Source organism: Mugil cephalus, chromosome 1 (genome assembly GCF_022458985.1).
Source record: "Mugil cephalus isolate CIBA_MC_2020 chromosome 1, CIBA_Mcephalus_1.1, whole genome shotgun sequence".
NCBI classification, from domain to species: domain Eukaryota; kingdom Metazoa; phylum Chordata; class Actinopteri; order Mugiliformes; family Mugilidae; genus Mugil; species Mugil cephalus.
This window is the reverse complement of record NC_061770.1, coordinates 25,756,181-25,779,260: the sequence shown is the minus strand read 5'-3', so window position 1 is coordinate 25,779,260 and position 23,080 is coordinate 25,756,181. Positions and strand designations below refer to the sequence as shown.

Genomic DNA, 23,080 nt, shown 5'->3' with positions numbered 1-23,080 from the left:
GTCATCTTTGTGCAGCCTCCTCTTATTTTTATTTTTATTTTATTTTTTACAGCTCCATACAGTCTCCTCCTCCGGGCTCCTGCTGCTTGTCTCTGGTCGGTTTGTTGTTGTTATTGTTCCTTTAAGCCTCTTTAAGATACGCGCGAGTAAAAAAAGATCATTTGTAGTGTTTATCCTGCTTAAAACTTCAACACTTTAACTATTTAACGGACACGTTACAACATTTTCTTTAACATTCTTGGTCAAACTTCTTGGATAAATATTTGAAATCCACCCATTGCACCAATCTACCAGGATGAACCACTAATATAAGCATCACATACGGCAATCAGGCATAACATTATGACCACCTTTCTAATATTATGTGCTGACACATGAGAGGATGGACGTGTCTTTATCAGTGTTGGGGGTAACGCGCTACAAAAGTAACGTGTTACCGTAATATATTACGTTTAGGCAGTAACGGAGTAATATAACGCGCTACTAACTATGTTTTGGTAATTTTATTGCAGTTACTGAGTCCGGTAACGCGCTACAAAAGTAACGTGTTACCGTAATATATTACGTTTAGGCAGTAATGGAGTAATATAACGCGCTACTAACTATATTTTGGTAATTTTATTGCAGTTACTGAGTCCGGTAACGCGCTACAAAAGTAACTTGTTACCGTAATATATTACGTTTAGGCGGTAACGGAGTAATATAACGCGCTACTTATTATATTTTGGTAATTTTATTACAGTTACTGAGTCCGGTAACGCGTTACGACCCGAGCTGTCGCACAGGCGGAAGTTTCGCAAAAAACAACAACAGCCGTAAATAAGGAAGCGAAGAAGAAGACGGTTTAAAATCAACAGAAGAAGAAGAAGAAGACGGTTTAAAATCCATAGTAGAAGAAGAAGAAAACGGCAAGATGGCAACAACTGAACGTTTTCTAAGCGGTTACACTCGCGCTATTTTGAATTTGTCACAGAAATGGATAAAAACCTCACAGCAAAGTGAACTTTATGTGCTGGTTAGAGGCCGAGGGAACTGTCTACGGCTACAAATAGTACCAATAACCTGGAGAAACACCTGGAGTTAGAGGCTAATCGACCTGTTGCTAGCAAACAGGAAGATGACGACGCGAGCAAATGTAAACAAGGAAAGTTGTGTTTGTCCGGATCAGAGATGAAGATGTTTGACCAGGAGAAGTGAGGAGGCTGAATGTGTCTGGAGGATGAGCTGAATCTTTCTACAGATGAGTCGCCTGCGTTTCAAAAGCTTGTCAGCAAAATCCCTGTTCGATCAACTGACAAGGTAAAAACAAACCTAATGATTTAGTCCTATTTTTAAGGTATAAACACGTTTCCACAGATAGTTCATTTAAGATGAGACACTACAGGTGGTGTGAGAGGTGATTAAATGATTGAAAATTGTCTTAATTTGTTAAGTCAGTTGTGTTTGCAGAGGGATTTTCATGGTTGTTATTGTCACATCATCTCAGAATACTTTAACAGTGACAATAATACATCTCCATGTTTTACAGGACTCATAAATGAGACTGTGATAATGAACAAAGCTCTGACCAAGAAAAAATATGGATATGGATAAATTTTAGTTCATTTACTTGTAGCAGATTAAAAGAATAAGGTGAAAATATTAGAAGGACTATTCGCCCTGACAAAATAATACGCACCTTTATTTTGTAATTCCTTGTCGTTAATGTTTATTTTGGTGAAAGTAACTAAAGTAATAGGTAACTTATTACTCTACGGAGAAAGTAATATTGTAAAGAAACGTATTACTTTCAAATACAAGTAACTTGTAATATGGAATATATTACATTTTGGAAGTAACTTGATAACACTGGTCTTTATTGATCGGTTTATTCTCAGACCATCACAATTAGTAGCTTCAGATTAGTTTTATTTTTTATTTCATTCATTGATTAAAACAAAACAATTCAATATAAACACGAATGAATTTTATGAGCTTTAAACATCAACTTGCAGAATCCTGTAATCTACTAATTCTTATTTCATCGTAGAATTAAATGCACCATAAACTCGTCCGTATGAGAATTTACCTGCACGTTCACACGGTATCTTTCACACTAATGCAGCTCAACATTTATGAAAGTTAAGAATTTAATTGTTCTCTACACATAAGTAGCACATTCTGATTAATACGCTATAACAAGGCCTGTGTGACTGAACATTTGCATCGCCTCTTTTTTTGTTTTGACCCAAACAGGCTGGTTTGTTTTCACTTCTCTCCACACGGAGACAAGATGCAACTTTATCTGGGATTAGAAAGACTTAAAAACGATAAAAACTAAACTAAGGACTCGTCTCAAAAATCAAATAGTGACGAAGTTTTTGGAGAAAAATAAAATAATGACCTCATGTGTGGACACGGGGATTATTTCATTCAATATCCTAATTAAGTCACCAACATGTAACAAAATATAAAACTGTTTATTTTCATGTGCAAAAGCAGAATTGCAAATAATTGAGTACTTGCTATTTATCTTAGCAAGTTATAGCTTGTTACCATTGATAGAATTTGTTATTAAGATAGAAAAGTTAATAATCTTAAATTAAACAAGTTTCAAATGTAAAACATGACGAGATTAAATTCTTACTTCTTAGATTCTTACCTGATCGGCTCCAGAATGAATCAGCTGAAATGATGCCGTCATGTTTTTACACCAACTAGTATCTAGTTCTAGTATCTAGTCTAATAAATGTTTAAATGAAGCAGAAGAAGATGCAATAAAACATAAAAACTAACGTCCCCATATGAGGTGAAAAGGCCAAATCTTTGGAAGCAACAGCAAAATTTGTCCATGAAATATCCTGGTTTCATTGGTATCAAATATATAAAGAATAACTCATCAGAAAACATTTTTACTGTAATTATCAGGTGTTTTAGTTTTTCTTTCTTAGACTTTGCTTTAACAACATTCGTTCCACAAGAGATATTTATATGCAGACTCTCAAAAGACAAAGAGTTAAAGTGAATAATGCAAACTGTGATTTGTTTTTGTTTTTTTACTTTTGCACTAAAGTTGTGACCTAAAACTAAGACCTTCTTTTCTTTTGCTGACATTTGTGTCTCGTATGTGTCATGATGTTGTTAAAGCAAGAAAAACTCAAATACTTAGTTACTCTTTATATGATAATCATGTTTATTTTGATACCAATGAACTTGTGGCCTTTAGTCTATTTCCTGTCTCAGCTGCTAGATGCAGTATAATCTTCCACCAGCAGATGTCCCTGTTGCAGAGTGTTGTCTCCCTGGATTCGGTTCTTTTTTTTTCCACCCCTGACCTCCTCCTCCTCCTCCTCCTCCTCCTCCTCCTCCACTGCTTCACTTCATTTCATCAACTCGCCGACGTTCAGCGTTCTGCATTGATCTCTGCATCCGTCTTGTTTACTCCGCAGACTCTGCACCGTGTTACAGGTGCGCGGCCCCTTTTTCGATTCCAGGATCCCAGGGAAATGTCAGGTGATGTGCAGAACGAGCGGGCGAACTCGCAGCAGCAGGCCTCCAAAGTTTTCTAACCATCCCTCGCGTTCTCTCTTCTCTCTTTTCGTTCGCGGCAGCGATTCCACTCGTGCTGCTGCTGCTGCACCTTGTTGACTTCAGCCTCATTAGGAGCCCAAATGAATATGACGAGTTTTGACATTAGGCTACAGCTGGAACAAATGCGCCAGCCGCTCGCCACTCTCCAGCCTGGCCAATTTTGATTTTTCTCCCCCTCCACCCGCCTCCTCCCCCTCCTCCCCTCTTTCATTTGTCACACACACACACACACACACATACACAAACATGTGCTCACTTAGTTTTTTTTTTTTTTGTGTATTTATTTATTTCTTTCTTTTTCGGGGAAAGGGCTCGGCGAGGGTTGATGGGTTCGCAACAATATTGGAAATGTAGATGGGGGCCTGTGTTTTGAATTGGATTGCACGCTTTGATGCAGAGACAGATTGTAAACTGTGATTTTATTAAATCCTTCATTAGGATTCATCAGTGAGATTGGATCAGAAAAAGGTCACTGTGCAGATGCGCCCCCCCCCCCCCCCCCCCCCCCCCCCCCCACCACCCCACCACCACCACCACCTCCTCTTTCCTCTTTGCTCCATCCCCCCTTATACACACCGTCTCCCCTTTTTTTTCCTCTTGTTAAGCCCCCCCCCCTCCTCCTCTCTTTCTCTGCTTCCACTCCGTAAAGCATTTGGGACTTGCTCCCCCCCCCCCTCGCTAGGCCTTGCCCGAAACAAATTTGCAATGAAAATGGGGAAAAATGATCATCATGGGTCTGCTAGAGAAACGCAAGGTGAAAGTGACATTATCCCCCCTCCTCCTCCTCCTCCCCTCCTACACACTAACCCACTCACCCCGGACCCCCTCTTCCTCCCCCTCCTCCTCCTCCTCCTCCTCGCTGCCATCTCGGCCGGCGCCGGTGGGACGCCCGTGCCACAAATCATTTGTATACTCTCATTTCTGCGAGCGGGCCGCAATGTTGCTTACTGCTTAGCGAGCAGATGACTTTCAGGGAGAGGAGTGAATTGGGAGGGAAGGATGAAGAGATGGGGAGACGGTGGAGGTGGTTTGGGGTGGCAATTTGCCGGCGTGCATTGTGGGGGGGGGGAGTTGGATCTGAAATTGAGAGGGAAATTGTGCGCGCCATATGTCAAGTTCTGCAAAGGAGGTTTTCATTGTGCGCGCGTGTTTCTCTTTCTCAAAATGAAGCATCTGGGTTGTTCATTGAATCACCTTCGCCCATTGTCTGCGCTATTATCATCACACCTCCCCGACGTGGAAATGGCAAATGTGCCGCCGCCCGCACGCACACATATTGTCTGTAGCTGGCTTGGTCATCTTTGTCTCACATGTACACACTCACCCTTCTTCTCCCCCCCTTTCTCCCCCCCCCCCCCCGCCCATGCCCAGTGTGAGACATCATGATTATTCTGGTACACTGAATCTCCATGCAGGCAAAACATGTGACATTACCAGAAAACACACAGACACACACACACACACACACTCTCACTTCCAAGTTCATGAGACGCACGATGAGTGGAGCCGAACCGGAACGGGACAAATAACAAAAAATACATTTTAAAACAAATAGAAACAAATGATTTTGTGTTGGAGAAGAAAACAAACATCCAATCAAAAAGCTGCTTTTTTTTCCCTCATGTGACCTCAGTGAATTTTTGTGCGTCTGCCTGGATTGAGTGACGTTCAGGAGTCGGGGTGAAGTAACTTTAGTCCTGGAGATTATTCTGTTACGTTCCATTAGTATTGAGACGTCTGCAGTCAGGTTCCTTCATGTTAGCATTCGTCTCAGTTAGCATCATTAGCTCGCTCATTCAGACTATTGTCTGCTGGTAAATGGTAGATTGTCTTGTTTTTATATAGCGCTTTTTTTACCTATCGGTGCTCGAAGCCTTTACAGTCACAGAGTTTCAGTGTCTTTCTCAAAGACTCTTCGTCCGGGAGTCGAACCTGTGACCTCAGGTCCACGGTCGCCTCTATTGTCTCCCACAAGAACCAAATCATCATCACAGTCATGTTCTGCTCCTTCAAGTCAGAATAAATCACCTCTATTAGCTGCATTTAATGCAAACATCAACCAATACTGCACATACATCCACAATTATTACAATGGATCATTAAACAATACTTATTTTTACATGTGCATATCCTAAATTAGAAGAGTAACTGGATTTTTAAACGTATTTTGAATTTATACAAATACAAACACTTTTATTTCCCTCAACAAATACAAATACTAGATGCTTTGCTTCCCCCTTAAGACGCACATAGTATAAATACGTCTTCACCCAAATGTGCACAAACGTCTCGGTGCACACAAACATAAATGCTCTTTCCCTGCCTCTCATCCGCCCGCCCGCCCACGCGCCACCTAAGCACACATGCATTAGCGCTGGCGGGAAGGTTTCTCTCAGAGTAAACACAGCGCGGAGACGCCGTGGCACAGTGACCTGCAGAGGAACCCGCGCACTGAGCCCTGCTGCTTCCACCGGGGGCCCGAGCGCCGCTTCCAGGAACGCCATGCAGTATTCATGGCTCAGACACGCCGGAGAAAACTGCAGCGCAGACGCCGCTAACGCACCCGACACAAAACTCTGCGTTTCTGTGCTTTCTGCACCACTTGTGAAGTGGAACGGCTTCTTCTCCCAAAGTGGAAATCATTGGAGGATTCCTTTATTTTGTGTTTTTTGTGTGTGTCTTTATGCACACATGCTCCTGTGTGTGTGTGTTTGTCGTCTTTACGCTCCACTGCCTGCTTTGAGAAATAGTCCATTCTCCATTATCTCCCCAAAGGCGGTTTAAAAAGTGGACCGTCTCAAACACACATTGCGGAGGGAACTCCCTGTGACCCACATTCATAAGATCCAGCCCCCGTGGGGCCTCCGGGGAGCTGCAGGGAAGTCGTGCCCCCAGCGATGGTTGCGCCGTGACAAGGCCTCTCCCGTCCAAGATATGCAGCTCGGCAACACCCGGAGCCTCCACCCCCGTCGTCCGGGGGGATGCTGGCTATCAAACCCTGCCTGCTCCACTTTTAAGAGAAGCCGCCGTTGAGACGATGTGATGATGGAGCGGTGGTGGTGGTCGTTTTCCGTCTGGCACCGTGATGTTTCATCGCTTTGATGATTTGTTGATTTTGAAATCTGGGAGCTATGATTCAAACCCTGATCTTTTATTTATTGATCCTGATCTGGTGTTAAATGTCTTGAAGTCGGTCCCTTGTAGCTTCCTAAAGTCTCGTGTCCTAAAGACCTCGTGTTCTCTACTCCCTAAACCCTCTCTGGAAGATTTGTCTCCAGGAAACTTTTCTCGTCTTTTAAACGTTGCAGCGTCCAGTGTTTGTTGTTGTTGTTTGGCTGCAGCCTTTGACCTGAGGAAAGTTCTTGGACACAGAAGACATGTTTAGTCACAGGATTCTGGTTTTTCTTCTTTCTTTTTTTTTTGTTTGTTTGTTTGTTTTTGCAGAATAAAACTTTATTAATCCCTGAATCCCTGTCTAGTCCACCACTGTAGACATACAATCATTCACACAACAATAACACACAGCAGAATGTGGTCTGGGTTAAAGTACAATTAATGATAAAAGAGGATACATTATTTATTTATTTAGAAAAAAAAATAAGGTGGAGAATAAAATGAGATGATGGCAGCTTTGATGCTAGACAACCAACGTTAAAACAGAAGAGAAGAAGAAATTTTGATGCCACAGGGTTCATGGCAGAGATAAAATGAATAAATAAATAAATAAATAAATAACCCATCGGCCGACTGGGGCCTTTCTTTGTGGAGTTTGCATGTTCTCATTGTGTTTGCGTGGGTTCTGGTGCTCTGTGTTAGGTTCGTTAGTGATTTTAAATTGACCGTAGGTGTGATTGTGAGTGGTTGTCTGTCAGTACATTTACATGCACGTGTAAAAAACGAATTATTGCCCTTAATCCAACTTTAACCGGACAACTCAATGTAAACACAACTAAGACGCACAGACAATATGATTGGAAATGGATTTTCTCCGGTATGCGTACGTCTTAATCGGACTTTAACTGGACAGCATGTGTGCACGTGCTCCACAACTGCTGCGCTGGAACAAAAACGCCCAAGTTAAAAAAGATTTTTATTCCACAAAACACAAAAAATACAATGACAGCACATTATTCATAAAAAATAAAGTAATAGTAAGTCCATTCATTAGTATAGTAGACGCAAAAAGATTTAAGAAGTTTTATCCTGAAAAAGATTAATTAAAAACACAACTGTTATCAATTCATCCAAAGAATAAAAGGACAAAACAAAACCGCTAAGTTGCTTCAATAACAAGTTACCTCACTTCCGTTTCTTCTTGTTTATAAAACGTTAATGTCCCCTACATCATGACGTCATCTGGTAGCGCCGGATACTCAACACAAACAGATCTGGTACTTACACCGGTAGAAGAACCACCTGAGGGATGGTTCACATCTTATCTGCACCAAAAGTAGCACAAACATTACGTACGAGATTAGAAAAGCTGAACTATTTATATTTATCCAGTTGTTTATTATATGATGTATTCAACCAGAAAGGGGCCATATTAACCCGCTGAATAGACACATATCGCCACCTAGTGTGGAGGAAGAGGAGGACATGTTCCCGTCTGTTATTCCATTTTCTCCTTTGCATGTAAACTGGGACAAGGACGACAACGTACTGAGACTCTCTTCAGACCTGTCCATGCTGTACCCCCCCAATGACCCACCGGAGGGCAAACAGTGAATGAATAATGAATGAAATAAATAACTAGAAAAGATTAGACTATAGCTGATTTCTACCGTTCATCCTGGACGGGTGTGCGCATGTATTCAACTATATGCAAAGAAATAACTTGATGAAACAGAGCTGCTGTGTGTTTTTTTTTATAGCAGAGACAGAGCCGTGTCTTCAGCCTCGTCTTCATGTCTTTCTCTTCTAGGACGTCATTGTTTTTCAGTCTAAAGCGACTCGAGGACAAAGTTTGTTTATGTCCTCATTACGAATGTGAGCCACGTCTCCCGCCAGCTCAGGTGTCGCACACAAGTCGTCTTGTTCGGAGACAGAGCGGCGCTTGTGACAAACTTCTCCACCAAGTTGGAGAATAGGCACTTTGATACTTTGAATCCTCCGTTTCCTTTTCTCAGACCAGGTGGGCGCCATTGAGAGGGAAATGGCTTCTTGGAGGGCGTCAAGTTTGGGGCTGTAACTTGTGAACGGGTCGACTTTGAAAACACACACACAGGCTGCTGCTGCTGCTGAGGGAGTGTGTGTTTTTTTTTTTTTTTGTAGACACTGAGCTCCTTTGCGGTTGCGTTCTTCAGCCCTCATGAATAATTCGTGTGCGGCGCTTGTCACTGTCCTTGTTGTTGTTGTTGTTGTCGGCTGTGGTGTCACTCCTGTCTGAGGGAGACGGAGGAGACAGAGGAGTCTTTACACTTCAGTCTCCTCTGCACTTCCTCCTTCATTCATGGGGAGAGGAAGCGGCGGGTTTTGTGCGGGTGAGGGATCGGGAGGGAGGAGGAGGGGGGGGGGAGACAGATAGAGGGGAGGAATCATGTCGGCCTGTCTTCCATAATGGCCTGTTTGTGCTGCTGCTGTACGGGTTTGAAGGAAGGAAGGAAGGAAGGAGGAGAAGGAGAAAGAAAAAAGGCAAAGAGGGAGCAGAAGAAGAAACTCTTGTTTTTTCTGTCGGCACTGGTTCATTTTTCAGGAAGTTTAAAGGAATAACGCGACGGGAGGATGGATACGAGAAAACTCCTCAGCCAGTTTAACTATTTAATTCATTACAATTACTCATAAAATAAACATTAGAGCTCATTTGTTTAATGTGTTAACAACAAATTGCTTGTTTTACTATAGAGGCATCTGCCTTTAGGCCGAATGCTACATGCTAAGCTAACAGGCTTCAGGCTTTAGCTTCGTCTCAACCCCCTGAGACCCTGTGTCCTCACACGGGGACGTTAAGCTTTAGGTTTGTTTAAACTTATTCTGCTTAATTTAGACCTGTTGTCCTCATAAGTGGACGCTTTAGTCTGAAATCTACAGGTAGCAAAGGGTCAAGACACTAGAACGTGTTAGCGTTCTGCAGCTGATACGTTCTACAGCTGATCACGAGACAAAAGTAAACAAAACTTTATCAAATGCTTTCAGGAACTACGCTGGTGAGAGTCAATTACACGTTGGCGCTGTGTCTTTTTTTTGCCAGTCAGGTTCATTATTTTTATTTAATTATTATTATTGCTTTATTGAATTGGGACGATGCACATTAATCAACATTTGTGGATCAGTCATCAATTGAAATGCGTCTGAAACTTAGTACAAATGCTAAATTTCAGCAGCTACACAACACAGACACAGAAAACTTTAAAACAATAATCATACAATAGACAATTACAGGAGCAGCCAGATAATATTAGGACAAAACATTGACCCACAATTATAAAAAAGAAATGGACCAAGAACCAAAGAGTATGCATCAAACTATTTATGTGAGGACAGATCTGATTTATTTTTAACTAATGTTTGAGACTCTTCTAAGTTAAGTAACTTGTTCCAGGAATGTGTTCGTCTTACAGATAAGATCATTGGGGAGAATTTAATCCTCCTTTAGGCCTCGGTACGTTACAGTCTCCTCTAGTTAGAGCTCTCCTTCTTCCTCCTTCACTGTTTTTCTTCTGGATGATTTCATTTAGTGGTGGGGGAGCATTTAAAACCTGAAAAATGAGACAGACATCCATAAAGATCTGGTCGCTGTCTAGATCAAGAATATCATACTTTTTTAGGACGTTGCAGTAATGAAAATGAAGAGGTTTTAACTTCCTGCTTCACTTTGAACGACGAAGAGTGAAGCGTTTCACCGGTTCATACGAATGTTTGAACCTCCTCAGGTAACTTTTCCACGGTTCTAGGTAGAGATTCATTAGAGACACCAGCTGCTACAATGTTCTTCTGACCACATGGTGGCGCTGCTACTTATTTTCACACAAACTGAGATCAGATCTCACCTGCTGGCAGGGGACGAATTAATGGAGACACATTTAATTAATTAATTAATTAAAACCAGGTGTGATGTTAACGAAAGATTTGACCTTTGGCTTTTCAGATATCGTCAGATATTAATATGTCTCCTACAAACTACTTCAAAAGAATAAAAGCTACATTTTCTGCTTATGGTTTAAGATCAGTTCGAGAGTTCAACGTTTATTCTTTAATGTTATCGGCTCTTAAATACATAACACACCGACAGACAAACAAACACATACACTCAGTGATCGAAGGCCACACTTAGTATGAGGAGATGGTCTCAGCATTCAGTTCATCATTCTCATGCTCACCTCTGCAGGGATGACAAAGAGCATTCTGGGACTGCCCGGGTTTGTTTGTCATCCATCAGCAGAAAGGAGGTCAGAGGCATTCAGCGTGGTCAACATAAACAACACGAGAGGGAGAAAGGAAGAAAGAAAGAGAGAGGGAAGGGTGAGGACTGTGCCCATAAATAAACCTCTCCAAGCTCAACAATACAGATCAAGGACGGTGAACTCACTTTTACTTCCTGTTTTTTCCCACATCTCCCCCTTCCTCTCTCTGTGGTTCACCTCTTAGTACAGATTTTAATTCTGTCCTTGACTGGTTGAACCCTTAGACTCCATGTTTATAGCTCACTCACTCACTCACTCACTCACTCACTCACTCACTATCTCCCCCATCTTTTGCTTTACGTTCCACCCGCTTCCATTTCCCACAACCCCTGTCTCAGGCCCCGCCCCCTCTCCTCTTGCATCTCTTCTTCGATTTCCCCCCCAACGCGATGGACTCTTACAGTAAACTGCTCGGCTGATTTAAATGCTGTGGCTTCCTTTTCAAACGGAGGAGGGGGGGTAAAGAGAGAAGGAGGATGAATCCCATTATCATGTGCACTGTATCTCTGAAACTCTTGTGGACTTGGGACAAATAAAATAAATCTACTGAAGCATCTTGAGTTTTATGCTGTTGGTGATTCTCCTGAGCTTTTGTTTGCTCTGCATTTTTAATTTGTCCAAGGTATTTGGGATCAATAGGACCTAAGATGTAAAAAAAAACTAAGCATCGTCTTTGAACAGGAAGTAGTAGTTTTTGAAAAAGAAAACAATGTCCTCATAAGTGGACACTGGGATTATTTCATTATTTTTATTAAAATAAAGTCACCCGATGTGTAACAAAATATGAAACTGTTTATCTGAATATCTGAACGTGGCTGTGCAAAACCACAATTGTGAACAATGAAGTCACAACGTCCTCAAACGAGTACTTGCTAGTTAGCTACGTTGTAGCTTGTAGCTACGTTGTAGCTTCTCAGGAGGTTGTGCAGGACATAAGGAACTTATCAGCGATCCGAGTCCAGACCTGATCTTAAATGTCCTAGAGTTGGTCTACTAAAGTCTTCTCCTAGAGTTTCCTGGATTCAGTCCAGTAAATATTTCTCAAAGTCTGAGTTGATGTAGTGTGAAGAGAGGGCAGCTCATACCTTGTGTTGTCTACACCAGAAATGTTCTGGTCCTCCAACCTTCTCTGGAAGATGAGTCTCCAGGAAACTTTCCTTTTAAATGTTGCAGCGTTCAGTGTCTGTTGCTGTTTGGCTGCAGCCTTTAACCTGAGTGGACTCCATGGATCCTGTTTAGATGATCACAGCATGTTTAGTCATGTGATTTTAGTTCTTTTTCTTCTTTGATGTTGTGCAGCTTTGACGTTAGCCAACCACATTATAAGCTCAAGAAGAAGTAGTTTTGATGCTACAGGGTCATAGTTTTGGTTAACGTCAGATCTAAAACTAAAGCTTCAGCTCATTATCATCTTGAGACAATTTGTATTGAATAACACGAGTCAGCGCTGTTACTTTTTTGCCAGTCGGGTTCATGTTTGTTTCTACTTCCAACTTCACTTTCAAAAATGGCGACTGAAACTTTCGCCGTAGATGAGTCGTACAAATGTTTGCATCTCTGAACCTCTTGAATTAACATTTCCTCGATGCGTTACATCTTTATTGACCCAAAACAGTTTATCTTGCTGTATTTTTGGGGCCAAAACCTAAAAATCAAAAACACTAACTTGAAGTTTTATCACACACCAGTGACTGACAGTCATAGACAACTTTGGTAGGACGCGATTAAAAGAAAATATCGGAGTGAGACAATCAACAAGAACTCTCTGTTTGCAGCACATATTTGATATCAGGTCAGATTAATATCTAATACGTCATCATTTTTGTTATGGGTTAGAATAAATTGTGACTGAAATTACATTCAGTCAGTCATTATTCCAGGGATTCTTGATACATGCTAAAGCTAACCGCTAGCTAACTCGCCATTAGTTGTATGTTTCAGGGGCGTCCAAGCAGATTTACTACGTTACCCTCCACAGTGGTTCCACTTACATCTTGTAATATCTTTGTTTTAGAGGCTTCACTTGATAAAGACCAGACTTCGTCTCCTCTGTGTCCTTTGGTCAAATCGTCCACCTTGATCTGTATTGTTGAGCTTGGAAACGTTTATCGTCCATAAAATAACACTCACGGTCGTTTTCCTCGTCCATTCTTACCAAAAACAGTCCGTTGAAATATGCTAACCCGCGTTTACAAGCTAGCGTGTTTGAGATGTTTTGCCTCCAGCTAAGCTCCGCCCCTCAGAATAGTCACACTGTTTACAAGCTGTGAAGGCGTCTTTTGGAAAATACTGTCAGAAAATACTAAAGCACGTCAGGCTACATCATGAAACTGGTGCAGAAGCATAAATCACCTGTTTGAGGCGCATACATTTAAATGTCGGGTTTATCCACGTACGCTTGCACTCACATTTAAAACCTAATGCATTCACTGTCTTGTTGCATCCTAAACTGCATTTGAACGTCGATGCGTTCGCTTACCGTTGCATGTGCTAAAGTGTACTTGAATAATGAACTGTTTGCTTAGAAGAGGATGAAGCTGATTGCGCCCCCCCCCCCCCCTTTTCTCTCTGTCTTTGTGAATGTGTGTGTCTGTGTGTAATGGAGTCGCTGACCCCCTCTCCCATTATTGATTTGGATTCCCCATCTTGCCTTTCTGCATCTGTTTCTCTCCGTGTCCGTTTCCTCCTTGACATAAACGCTGCTCGTCAATAACACGCATCTTTCAAATGAAGAGGCCTTTCTCTGCATTTCTCTCTGAAGTGCATTAGCTGCCGTTGCATCAGTCTTTTCTTGTTTTGATCATCTCACTCTGGTTTTTTTTTTGGTTTTTGTTCCCCTCCCGCTCTCTTATCACTGCATTGTATTAGTTCAGGATCACTCATTTTCTTCTCAAAATGTTTTTTTCTCCCTTAAGGACTAATTAGCCTTGTTGCATCTGCAGGGCCAAACACGCATAGCCGGGGTTTACTCATTATTTATGCCACTAACTTTTTTTTTTCTTTCCTGCAGAACAGTGTCTTTGCCATATCTTTTTTTTTTTTTTGGCCAAAGGAGATGATTTATCAGTCGGACTTTAGTTTGGAACGGGCAAACACTTGTCTTGCACTGTTTGCAGGTGTAAACACAACAACAACAACAGATTAAACCTGCAGGGGAGTAAAATAAATAAATAAGAGCTGCTCCGTTCAAGGCGAGGCTGTCGAGACTTAACCAGACTTATACTAAAAGCTCAGGGACTCGGAGGCATCGAGCCTGATGCGATAGCTGATTGTCGACTTTATACAAACACACACTCAGGTCAGTTTAGATAAATCTTCTTGCGCCCGGTCTCGCCAGAATGTCAGCGTCTAACTCTTCTGGGGTTCCTCGGTTCGTTACTGTAATTGCTTTTCGCCATTGAGACGTGTGTGTTTTCTGGGTTAATGTTTGTCGTGGCTTCATTCGGACGTGACAGGACGACGGATCCACGGAAAAGAGACTCGATGATTGTGAGACATTTAGCATGTGGTGTGAAAGCTAATGATACGAAAGGTAAAAGGATGTTCAGTTCTCATAGAGCCTGCATCAGTTAATCTTATTTGTTTGGGGCACAAGGAGAAGAAGAGGATTGCTACTAAGAAAAATGAGTTGGATGAAATTTATCCTAAAAAATCAATCTGACATTGCATTAAAACATACTGAAATTATTCGAGGGAGACGACTGGTTTATTTTACCCAACTTCATGACCTGTGAGGTGACAAAAAAGTAGTTTTCAATGAACTAGCATGAAAACCATTTGCTTAATTTATGATTCTTTGTTTTTATTTTATTTTATTTGAGCAAACTAGGTGGCGCTTAATAACTTCATGGCTTGGAAGTTTTCATCAATAAACCTTTTGGCCCCTTGGAGGCCTCCATAAGGTGTAAACTAGAGCCGTATATTAGAGAGAGTCTGTCCAACTCTAATCATGGCGCCATGTTTGCTACATCAGAGGTCAGATTCTACAGTGTAACTCTATGAGACGGATGAGCTTTGTTTAAATAAATGTCTTATTTCCGCCATTAACGTTCCTATAAATGTTATTAATATAGTAAAAGATCCTCACTTATATATAATATCCCAGCGTCTACTTCCTTTAAATATCTTAAATGAGCTGTAAAATGCTTTGTAGCCCAATCACCTCATCAGTCATGGAGCTGTGTTTACCTTCTCCTCAGTCTCCGTGTTCATCCATCACCGTTAAAAGGTTGAAATTAATCAGAAAAATTAGAAATACTATTAAACTAGTCTCACTGTTATTTAGTGTTATCATTATAGCATTAGCATGCTAGCCATAATAACTTAGCAGTAACTGAGGTAAAGCTACGTGTTAAATGTGTTTATCTACATGGACATAAATTACATGAACACATGGGTTTCACAGTATATATGACGCTAGCTGCTATTTTTCTAAGCCTTTAGTCTAGATAACTAGCTAGCATACGGCTAGCATAAGGCTAGGCTAACTTTTTTTCCTGTATAAAATCTTAACCAGCTCAGAACCAATCAACATAGAGGGACAGATCAGACGCTCTATTCCCTGGTTGGACAGACTCTCTATAATATACGCCTCTGGTGTAAACGTGGCTTAATTATATCCCTGATATAAAAACACTGATTAGTGCAGATTTAATATGATCCTCATTTTCACATAAAAGTGACGTTTTTTAAATGATTGAACCAGTCGGATCAGCTCTCAGATCTCTGACCTCTCCCTGCGAAACATAAGCTCAAATTTAAAAGTATGTCCGTTTTAAAACGCGTCCTGATGGCACCGTCCGCTGGACATATTGGACTGACAGCATGGGTTAACTCTGCTCTCCTCATGTGGGATGAGGAAGCCAAAGTTCCTGTAAGTACGCCTAAGTGTGTGTGTGTGTGTGTGTGTGTGTGTGTGTGTGTGTGCTACGTGTAAAGCTACCGTTGGCCCAAACAGCCATATGGTCGGGTCCTAATCTGAGCCTCACCCTGCTGACAGCACCAAGATTGACTTCTGTAATTAGATCTGATCTCAGGCACCTGATCACTTTCAGCGAGAACAAATCGGCCGAAAAGGTGGATTTGAAACACTTTTTTTGTTTTTTTTTTTGTAAGCGTCTGCCAGAAATATATATATCTTCACTTTACAAGGTGCACTTTCGCTTTCATGTGAAACTGGAGAATATTTTTCAGATCAGATTTGTTTCTGAATCCTTTGTTTCAGAGTGAGTATTGATGGGCGAGGCCATCCGTCCATGGAGCCCTGAGAGTTTCCATGAGCCTCTAGAAATATTCAGAACCTAAAAATCAAAATAATAATGAAAACAGCTATATTTAAAAAAAACAGATATCATGAGGTGGTTTTTCAGACGTATAAAAGTTTATCACAAAGTGCAACTGAAACTAGTCGTGATGTGCAGATCGATACTGAAACATCGATACTTCTGATACCAGGTCTTTATGCTCTAAAGTCGATTCTCAAATCGAAATATCGATACTTTTGATACTCTTGAGTTGTGGGAAGACAACAAACCTTGTGAAACATTAATGATGAGGAGAGAACAGGGTCACAACTAAGACGCTTTCATTTTATAGAACTTCTTAATAGTTAGACAATAATGTATTTTAATGATCTTATTGTTTTACTGTTTGAAACAAAGGAAAGGAAATCGGTGATATCGAACATCACTGATGGAAACACTTGTTTTTCATGTTTCCCCGTCATCAGAGATGATGCAGGAGGTCATGTGACCAGTTCATTTAAAGTCCATCTTCCTCAAAGTGACAAGAATTTATTTATTATTTTTGGGATATCGCACTTATCAATATAAAACACTCAAATGTGCTTATTAATTTCATAAATATCGCTTTCATTGTTTGTAAAGCTTTAATATATATACTTTAATATTTCCCCATAAATTCCATAAATTCCATTAAAAACACAGTAACAAGAATCCAACATATTTTAGTTAAAGGATAAAAGGAGGCAGAAGAAGTTAGTCAGTCAGCACTTCCATCACAGTGTACACAATAGGCCCCGCCCCCCATCGCTGCTGAGCCAATCACAAGGCTGCATAGTACACTCTGACTCTGTATATACAGATAAAGAAAATAAGTGACAGTCTCAACTTTAAACATAGCTAAATGTTGTGTCATTACGAGTCACTGTGTAATATGAGGCCTTGTGATTGGCTCAGCAGCGATAGGGGGGCGGGGCCTAACTGTGTACAGGAAGCTTGAAATGTGTTTTAATGGCTTAATATTGACTGTGACATGGTAACAATAATGTATATTTATAAATAGCACCAGTTTAATATAGAGCACATGCAGACACACATCACTCACATCTTTCTCCGTCTTCCTCTGCTTCACATTCATCCTTACAGCTCAACTCTGCTGCTGCCACTGTCTATTGTCACCCCTCCATCCCCCCCATCCCACCCCTTCTCTCTCTATCTATCTCTGGCCTTTTACCCCCCCTCCCTCCCTCCACCTCCTCACCCCCCCCCCCACCCTCCATCCTCCTTGTGTTTCCTCCAGAAGGCGAGTGCCTTTCTAATTACTCTAACCCTATTGTTGTAAAAACTTTAGCCGCAGCCTCTCTGAGGGGGGGTGTGTTGTCCCTGGATGGAGTGCCTCCTTTCACCGGCCATAATGGCTTTTACCTCCGTGTGTGTGTGTGTGTGTGTGTGTGTGTGTGTGTGTGTGTGTGTGTGTGTGTGCGACTGCCACAGATTTATCAGATACCACACACACACAGACACACACACACATGCAGTGCTTGGCTCAGTGCAGGGAGAAGGGGAAGCGCTGGGGTCGGTTTCGTAGCTGAAGGCGGAGGGGAAAAGGTGGAGGGGTAAAAAGCCTGGGGTGTCAGTCCTTATCTCCCCCACCTTGCCTCCCTCCCTGTCCCCCAGGGGTGGGTGAGGAGTGTGTTCTGGGGGGTATGATATGTTGCTGTTCATGTCAAAAGTCACTCCTCCCCTGGGGTCGGGGTCGGGAGGGAGGGGGGGGGCGGGGCTTCCTTTGCGGTGTCCTCCTGGAAGTTGTGCGACGGTGCGTGAGTGTATGTGCACATTGTCTGGAGCTGATGCTCAATCTCTCCCTGTGTTTTACAGATAACGACCCCCGGGGCCGTAAAAACTTTCCTCCTCCTTTCTCAGGGTTCGCCCTCGAAAACTGAGCTCAGGGCTTTGCCCACTCGTCTTCATTGTGTTTTTTAGGGGCCTGTGTGTGTGGTGCCCCCCCCCCCCCCCCCCCCCTTCAATCTCTGGGGTTTGGTCCAGAAAGACATCACTGAGCCTCTAATACAATCAGCAGAACCACAGCTGCACCACCACCACGGCTAATTGCATCATGAAGTCAGTGATAAAGTCTGGAGTGGCCGGCTGTTCCTTTCTGGGAAAATGAGACACTTATTATTTTATTATTTTTTTTTTTTTTTTTTGTGGCCTTTTAGCATTTTTGTTCTTTTTTTTTTTTTTTTTGTCCATATTAAATTTTTTAGCCATTAATGGGTCGGTGGATGGAGCCGTAAGTCGCGCTGTGTCTCTGCAATATAGATTAAATTGTCTGTTGAAAATAGTGAAACTGAAAATAGCCTCTTTCTATTTATTTATTTATATTATTTTGGGGGGGTTGATGGGAAATGCTGTTCTCATAGAGCCTTCGATTTGATGACTGTAGAAACAGAGGCCACTTAGATTTAGATTTTATTGTTGATTGCTGTGTCACAGTGGCTCAGTTCTACATTAAAAAAATAAAAATAAATTAAATAAAATAAAATAAAAAACGCTTGAGAAAAACAAGTAGAAAGAAAAAAGTTTAAAAATAAATAAATAATTAAAAATAAGTTAAATAACTAATAAACAATAATAATAAAGTAAAAATCTTGTAAAATAAAATAAAACAGTACAAAATGTACAAGAAAGAAGAAGAAATAATGTGCATTAACATGAATAACATGTAAGTAAATCAGTGAAAGTGAAAGTGCTTGTGTGAGTAAATCACCAAACTCATAAATTCTACAGGATGTTTTCAGCCTTTTTGGACTTTCTGGCTGATGCTTCGTGTTGGTTGTAGTAGTTGTAGTAGTTGTAGTAGTTGTAGTAGTAGTAGTAGTTGTAGTGGTGGTTGTTGTTGTATAACTGAAGACGTGTCCTCGTCCTTGTACGTTAACGACCTGGACAGAACATTCAGACGAGTAATAAACACAGAATTTAAATCCGGTTTGATTTATATAGCGTCGATAATAAGACTTAAAAGTGGTACAAAGACGTCTCTGTCCTCTCTCTGGAGACATAGTCTCCGGTAGGATTCCCCCTGAAGAGAAGGAGGAAGTAGAGGACAGGAGCAAAGTGCATCATGGGAAGTCCCCACGGCGGCCTGGGCCTAAAGCAGCACGACTATAAATGATCATCTTCATAACAACAACTAAAGTACGACAACAACTAAACTTAATATGTTTTATGTTTAAAAGGAAGAAGCCAAAGCTTATTAACCCCCCATGTTAAATCAATATGTACTTTTATAAGTTATAAGATATTTATACATGATATATAATAATATATATATATACACATACATAGATGCACAAACATAACTACATGAACACATATAATTACATTAAAGAACCAAAATGTCCTCTTTATATTTTACTTTGAACAGTTTTAAATTCGTTTTAATTCTTCACACATATCGTTCCATATTTTTAAGCTGAATGAAATGTGAAAACTTTTCTTATTTGTGCGTATTCTGGTGACTTTTAAGTTATTTAACCCCCTTAAATGATAAATAACCTCCATCTGGACCCGTAAAGAAGTTATATATGTTTGTCAGGAGGAAGTTGCTGCTTTCTACTTAATTTGTGCTGGAGTTGTATTGGCCGTGTCTTTTTTGTCCTTTCTAATTAATATGCAGAGTTGTCATGTGGAAGTAGAGGGGTCGGGACGTATCTATGTTGGCGCGAATCCGTCACATGTTTGATAGAAAGCAGTTGTTGAGCTCCGGTCTGAGCCTCCTAACATCAGTGAAGTGATTATTGAAAACGAAGTGCTGGTAGTGGAGCAGCAGCGGAGATGATGCGAGACCAGAGTTTGTCTGTGAAGCTCACACACGCTCAGAGATCGACCGCGATGCTTCGCTCTGAGCTGATCCTCCTCTCAGCAACCAGGAGGCTAACGGCCGGTATCAAGAGACGTATCGATTCGGTCAGGAGGGACGGGAGCTGGCCTCCGTCTCATCATCGAGGAATGAGAAGCTCTTTGGGCTGGAGTGCTTCTACCGGAGGGAGGGGGGCGGCCAATGGAAAGACACGCAGCCTCATATCCAATTCATCTTTAATCTTTATGAATTATGAATTGAATTCCGTGGTTGGAGAAAAGAAGAAGAAGAAAAAAAAAACGCATTTACATAACCTCTCTGACCACTGCTTCATGTTTTATGTGCACTATGTGTCTTCTCCACATCTCACAACAGGACTCATTCATCAAGCGTCCGTGTTCAATCCGCTCCTTATGCATACGAATCAAGACAAAGTGTGTATATATGTGTATATACAGTAGGGTAAATGCTAAATTCAGAGGTCTGCGTGATATATGCTGGTATATTCATGCGCATGCGGATGAAGTGTTTGCATTATAATTTATGTATGTTGTTCTATACGGAGCGTGTTCCAGCACAATATGCACATACGTGTGATTTCCATTAAAATTGCTCCCCCCCCCCCGTTGAATCACGCGAGTCTGCAGGGGGAAGCGGAGCCTTCTCCTCTGGGCAGTATTTATGGAGGCGCGTGTAAAGGTATTTTCAGACACAAAAAAAAGAGGTGCTTTAAATTTCAAATGGGATTCTGGATGGAGGGGGGGGTGGAGGGTTGAAAAGGAGACGAAGGGGATCTGTGGAGGGCTTCACAGCGCTCTCCACCCCTCCGCCTCGACCACTTCCTCCTGCTCCTCCTCTTCTTTCCTCTTCATCTGCCTCCCTCCCTCCCCTCTCTTACTCTCTCTTGTCAACCTTTTCAAAAAGCATCTATATTCTCACACCAGGCTGTAGGGGCATGTTGTCATGTTGCTATGCTACCTGAATGTCAAGCAGAATGTCAGAGTGATGGCAGAGTGTGAGCGCACAATAAAGACGGAGCTTCCTCTGGCCGGGCCCGAGAAAACAGAGCGAGGAAACAAACAAATAGACACAATAATGGAAATAAAGACAATCACACACAAAAAAAAAAGCGTTCCAGATTAGGGCTATATTCTAACACTGGGATTAAAAAAATAATAATCATCTTGATTTGAAAAATCCAACACTTCTTCCTGCGTCACTTCGTTTGAAATCGTTTTGCACCATAAATCAGATGCAACGAGATTAAATTCACACGTGAGGCAGATCCAGAACGTGACAGAAGTTAAAGAGCATGAGGACACAGCGAAGACGCATGAAAGATGGAAAAACTGGAGGTGGAAATACTGTGGAAAACGTCTTAAATCACAACATTAGTTTTGTGAAAATCTCTCTTAAAAATCCCATTAAATTAACAGCGTCTCATATTAGAGCTGGTTACATTCTAATACCGGGATTTAAAGAGATAAAATCCGATTTTCCCATTCAAATAATTTTCAAAGATCCAACACTGATTCATAAAAATACTCGAATGGATTTATTTATCTATTTATCTTCAGTGTCGCCCTTAGAAAGTATGAGGAGGAAAAAGCAAAGACACGTGAAAGATGAGAAACTAGAGGGAGAAACTGTGTCAATCACAAATGGAACCAGTGGCAACATTAGTTTAGTAAAAATCTAATTTTTCTGCCTCCCGTCCGAAAACGACACAACCAAAATAAATGGGTCATGTCTTCATGACTCTGTATGAATCATTCTGGTCACAAACACCTGTGAGATGTGTCAGAATCAAGATGTATGTGACTGTGTCAGAGAGAATTCATCTGGAGCAAAGTAGAAAATGTAAATAAAAGACAATGTAAACACTTTATTTAGAGTAAAAACCACCTGATATGTGGGATAATGTAAAATCTGATGAGTAACTGTGTAATAATAGATGGTAAAAAGGTGAATCTGAATTATTTTATGGATGTTTAAGCCCGTTTATGTCCATACAACAGAATCTCAGTTAATAAATATGAAACAAAACAAGCTCAGCAGCATCTCTGGATAATTCCAGGTGTTTCCTCCTTGTTGCATCTTTAGAGCCGAAGTCCAGACGAACTTTAGACAAACGTTTGTCCTTAAACGTTTTAAAGCTTCACTTCCATCCGTGCAGGAGAAAACCTGACTCATGTTTAATGGAGCTAAGGAGGCTAAGCTAATTAAAAACTCTCCGGCACCAAATGAAGCATGAACATCTGAGTTGGTTTTCGGTCTCGTTGCTGCTGTTATTAGAGTCAGCGCCGTCATGGTCCAAAGGACCCGGGACTCTTAAACGTGTCCCGGACCACGTCCACATGTGGACTGACACCAGATCAGTGTTCACACCTGGACGCTTGTGATCAGATTCCTCAGGATGGATGTTGATGAACCCATGAGTCCATAATCTGTTCAAAGTTCAAAGAGCGGACGCGTTGGATCCAGATGTTTTCTGAAAGTTTTAATTTAAACGAGGTCACTTCATTTGATGCTGATGAAGATGATTATTATTTATTTGTTTTAGTTCCTTTCGAGCTCGAACATTAGCCACATTTCATTTGTGTTAATTGGAAAACGACACCCACTCCCCAGCCTGACAGAAAAGAGGCATATAGACGATGAAGAAATAAAAACGTAGTAGATGAACGAGGATTATGGAAGGATTATTAGTGGAGACACGGGGCTGAGGGACGCGTGGTGACGGAGGGAAGGACTGACTGGTTGAGATGGAGCCAGCGATGGAGGAGCGAGAGGAGATGCTGTTGATTCCCGGTGTCTGAAGTGCCGCCGCTCCATCGGACCGAGCCTCATGTTCCCAAACACACTCAACATTTACTCAACGGAGGCTTTTTTAGAGGAGCTTCAGTTCTGTCGCCCAGCCCCCCTCCCCTCGCTTTTGTTACAAGAACCGGCAGAAATTGGATCATCATGATGTACCACTCGGCAGGAGTGCACTAAATCCCCAA

At 41.5% G+C, this 23,080-nt stretch overlaps 1 protein-coding gene across 10 annotated transcripts in view; it reads left to right on the top strand.

Annotated features, from left to right (window-relative positions):
* Positions 1-23,080, top strand: part of myt1b (myelin transcription factor 1b) — a 118,684-nt gene that overhangs the window by 7,247 nt on the left and 88,357 nt on the right. The gene's annotated exons all lie outside the window — the stretch shown is intronic.